Here is a 5,468-nt window from a genome sequence, read left to right as displayed (position 1 = left end):
AGTTTTTAAATAAATAAAATCAGGTATAACAATCCGTGTATTTTGTGATCTTGAAATAATTTTCCTAGTTTGTATTTTATTAATTCCCTACTATATTGGTTTCGATTCGTATTCCCTCATCCCAAATTCTTTTTTTTTTTGATGACAAATCAAAATTAGTCATTCACGACGGGACCCAAACCTTGGAAACAAACACTGTTAGGATGACTCATAGGGAAAGAAGCAAAAACGACGTTTGCCGAGCCTCACAACCTGACTCATAAATGAAAGTATTAACAATTTCGAAACTATGGCAAAATTTAAGGTTTAGAAAACAAAGATTCTCAGGAAAAATAACAACTCAGTTCTTTCATTTTGTAACAGACAATTTGAAAATATAGTTTTTTGTTGTTGTTGCACTCATTTCAAACTTTTTGTTTCTTTATTTTGTTATTTTATAAATAAAATTATTAACGTATTACAATAAAATGCTCAACTTGTATGGTTTCCGCTTGCCACATACAAATTTCCCTTCTGTGTGAAACACGTAACCACATTTTTTATTCAGTAATCGACTTTTCACTTAACTTTTATAAAATATATTTATTTAATAACATTTTTCTAACAGTATGACACGTGTAAAAACAAGTTAGTCACAATAACCAAACGGTAGTGTTGATCCATCACATAACAGTCTACGTTTGTTGAAAGTGTACTTAAAAATTTTCTTGATGTTCCTACTGTACATCCTATGATTCTTGTCCTTATAAATGGTGTGTTGCGGTAGGTAGAGACTTGTACGATCTTCTGCATTTTCGATTGCTTCGTCCACCATGACTTTCATTTTGTCATAATTAACTTCTTTCTCCACTTGCGAGTTCATGATGATTCCTTTAGCTTTCCTCACAATTTTTTCTTCATTGTTGTCAAGTAGATCCTTATAGCAGTAAGTTTTTGGTCCAAGGCTTACAAATTCTGTCATTTTACCATTCAGCTCGTCCGTAAGTTGTCCCAAATAAGAACCGACTTCATCTTTTAGCGGATCCTCCGTACCTTCCGGTACAGAGTAGATAATAGAATCGGTGTCTATAAAAATAAAAAATATAATTTTGAGGTATTTTGCAATAACGCACCTGTATAGATTATGTTTTCTCCTCCTACCATTTCCATGAAGCGGTAGAGTCGAAGTCTTGCATAAGATGTAGTATAAGTGGCAAGCTGCATAGCACTCGTTCTCATACTTTCCAGAGTTTCAGCCTGTTTACGGTGTTTAACAATCAAAACATCATTTACACTCCTTGCGACCGTTATAACAGTTTTTGTGTCATACACCATATCCCAGAACTTTGAAGGGTCTATTATGATGCTGGTTGTTTCTCGATCCACGTTCTGAGCAAATTTACCCCACTGCAAAATTATACAATTATAAAAGGTAATGAAACAGAGTATTACCAATGAGTTAAGCATCAGTTTAGCTACGGCACGTTTTCCTGGGTTTTTCTTGAAACGGGAATGATCCGTCAGTCGAATATGCTCTTTTTCAAAGTATTCTTGACAAAATGCATGTTTTTCTTCTTCCGTTTTAACATTTGACGGCCATCCGGAACTATACTGAAATATAATATCTTTATTTTATGTCACTATGTGCAACAACATACTATTTTCTCCTCCATCATTTGATTTATATAGGTAGTGAACAGTCCACCTTCTCCGTTTGCATCATTTTGAGCCCAATGTTTGTATTTTAATCCCTATAACATTCCCCATTTTAAAACAAACGCTTCATTTGGAACTAACGTGGTAAATTTCAATTATAGTGTAACCGATGCTTAGAGCTTTTTGCAGTTCTGCTGTTGTGAAGGTGCCATTGAATGACCTTTCTTCATTTGAGTGGGTGCAAGCCGTGTTACTCATCTTCTTTGCACAACCTGAACACGGGAAAAACATTATCATAATTTTAAATTAACCAAACTTACACCTACATAGCCCAAATAGCAATTTGCCTCCATACTTAATAGGTAGGACAGGTAGATTCAACTGGCGAGGTGGAAGTACTCGACAGCTCATAAATCCTCGAAATTTTATATCTTCCGGTTTTTTCATAGGTACTTTCATTGTAGACTGCGGGACATTTTCAGGAGAACCGATCGGAAAAGCCTCATGCTTCATGACAGTGGGATACAAACTGTAAACTAGTTGTTTATTTATTACTGGTGTTTTAAATTACCTGACTACATCTAAATATCGCAGAACTTTTCTAGTGTTATTCGCGTACAACTTGAAAACTTCGGTTCTTCCACCAGCAAGAGACTTCTCACAGTGTAATATTCCCTGATATATAATATTATTTTATGGATTGAGAGTTAGATAACTTACAATTGGTTCATAGTTGTCAAAGAATTCTGCCATTTCAGTGTCAAACAACAGTTCTCGCTTAACTTCACACTCCCATACTACTTTCACTGGATGGTGTTCTTTAAGACTTTTCAATCTTTTTGCATCTCTATCCCAAATTTCTTCGCCATTTTCGTTACCAATCATAGAAGATTTTGTGTAGGTGCAACTATGTGCATGCCAGTAACACCCCTGAACATCAAAAAAAAATATTTTATCAAAGAAATGCGTAAACTTACAAAGAATTCAATAATCAATCCTTCCGGAAATTTTTCACAGGGAGAGACAAAACCATCTACATGATATTCACCAATCTGTAACATTTTCTTTTCAATTTGATACTACCGCTTTCAAATTACTTTTTGCTCGCCATTTGTGGTAGACATGTTAACTTGAACTCCTTCTTTTCTTCCAAACCATGCCAAGTATTTTTGGCTGATTACCGAACTGTTGACAGAAGCAGAAGGCTTAACATCCAAAACAATTGGTTTTTCAGGATCCATGTGATTTCTTCGAAAAACTAGTGCAGCAGCAGACGCCGCAGTTGTTGACTCCTGAACTTGTACATTTCGTTTTGTATTAAATGGGAAATAACTCACTTCCAAAAGACACACATTGGTCATAGCTTCAAATTCAGTTTCAAAAATATTCATTGCTTTGGCAAGAATATAAACATCATTGTAGCAGTACCTCATGATTTCATCAACAAAATTAAATTTTTTGTTTGCATTTCTCTCATTTTCAAGAAAACTCAAGATTTGCTTCTTAACAGAAGAAGGTTTGTTTTCCAAATTGTACCATTTGTCTTCAGGCATACTGTCGTTGTAGTCATAGTGCTCAGGTTTAATGAACAAAACCGGAAAATCTCTGGAAAATTATATTTTATTTTAGTTAGAAGAATTATCACTCACCCTTTGACTGAGTCAATTTCAAATGCTTTCCCTAATGCAGAAAGACTCATCGTCAAAAACTTCATAGAATCCAACAATCGTACACCATTATGTTCCATGAATATCAGTTTTGTACCATCCAGTATAAGATTAGGTGACGCTTTGTTACTTGCTATCATCTTTTCCAGTATGAATTGTGCATCATACCTGAAAAGGGGGTTTAATAATGTCTTCTAAGTAATCACAAGTTACCCAGATGCATTGTGTGCAAGTAAAACACTTCCTTTATGATGATCCGCAAAGAGCCATTCGGTTAGTTCAGAAGCAACATCAACGTTTCTGTTTTTAATGGTGACACATTCAATAATTTTCAGTCTTCCATCCGGTGCACACTTTTTACAAGTTTCCTTCCGAGCATCTTTAAGAGGTTTTGGTATTGATGAAGAACACTCTGGACAACAACGAAGTGCCACAAAGAGAACTGGGTACTGTTGACCCGTCTTTTCATCTGCTCTACTCTAAAAACAATACATTAACAAAAATACACTCAGGACTTGATAATACCTCAATGTCAAAGAATACTCGTCGCCTTGTCAATCTCTTCTCATTTTTCTTTGAAATAGGCATAATGCATTGATGATTTCTTGCTCTTTTACAGCTACATCGGTAACACCATTTCTCTCCACACTTATGAGCATCCTTGTTTTTGTTTGTATAATATGCTTCACCGCATTTCTTGCAAAATTTTGTGTGTTGACAACGACTTTTTCCGTTTTGAAGTCCTGAAAGCATATGTCAACAACTTTAAAATACTGTTTTGTTACCATTTTTCAAATGATTTTCAAAGCATAACTGGGAACGGAACTTAATTGTGCATTTGTTACAACGAACTTCTTCATCTTCCTTCGAAATAATACAGTTCTTCTGGCCGCACACGCGATGAATTAGTGGACAATTGTAGTGCGATGATGAATCTTTGTATTTTGTGTTACACAAAAAGCAATAATAGTCCGTTTTGAGAAGTGCACAGATACTTCTCACACCGCTGAAGTGTCCGTTAGACAGATACAAAACCAGCTGCTTACTTGACCCGACATAGGGTCCCATATAGTATGGTGTAGTTGAATTTTCAACAAAGACAACAATTTGATGTGTACTTGCAAATACAGTTTTCTGGAATTGTTCTATATCCAGTCTGTCAAAATCACTAGATTTTGTCATTCCTGCTCTCTGAAATGAAAATTTGTTTGATAATATATCACAGCCATATTTTTACCTCTTTCAAGTCATTCACTGCGTCATATACTTCTGAACAAATTCCTGGGCGTTTATATGTTTTTCTGACGGAACTGCGGTACTTGTTTTGATTTTCAATAGTCCGATTTTGTTTCCATTCATGATACATAAGAGTTTGATAAAGTGCATGAACTAGGCAATTTTCGCGTACTGAAATAAACATAATTATTGTTATAAAGTCATATGATTTTGTTACCTTCATTTGGCATTATGTTTGATCTCGTCTGTTTTGTTTCCACCATAGTTTTGGTCTCACAACATGGTTCTTCGATGGTATCATCAGTTTTTTTCTTCTTTTCAAATGCGGTAAGCTCCAAAATATCTCCTGTATTGAACTTCCGTTTTCCACTTCCTGACGGTGGATTGAGATATGTGATTCTCAAAGTCAGTTTGGGATCCTCTAGTTCAAGAGGAGATCTACTTGATTGTGACATCCTTGCCATATTTTCCACAATCTCCGAAACTGACATATTATTGATTTTTTGGAATGCCATTCCAACAGATTCTTCAAATTCTGAAGATTCGAAGTTGAATCCTGCTCTAGTCCGTGGAGTTTTAAATGGATCATTTCTCTGAACTAGTTCAATCAGCGTGTCTGCAAATAGTTCTGCTCCACGTGGATCTGACGTCATGGATGTTGGAAGCTCGAGAGAAAGTGTTACTGTCTTCACAAGTCCATTAAATCTTCCTTTTGCGTCTTCAGCAAGTTTTGTCAGAACTCGAACATTGGCTCCTCCCACTTGTACCTAATATATCCTTCAATGAAAATAAAAATGTAATTTCTCTTACCACTTTGTCATCACTTTCATCTAGTTTCGAATCCATTATATGGAATTAAAAGAAAATAAATTATTTCAGAATAGAAAAAAGCAGAGTCGACACTTGTGAAAGTGTGTAATGAATGATTTT

This window comes from Caenorhabditis remanei, chromosome IV (genome assembly GCF_010183535.1).
Source record: "Caenorhabditis remanei strain PX506 chromosome IV, whole genome shotgun sequence".
Lineage (NCBI taxonomy): Eukaryota > Metazoa > Nematoda > Chromadorea > Rhabditida > Rhabditidae > Caenorhabditis > Caenorhabditis remanei.
This window is presented reverse-complemented; position numbering follows the sequence as displayed.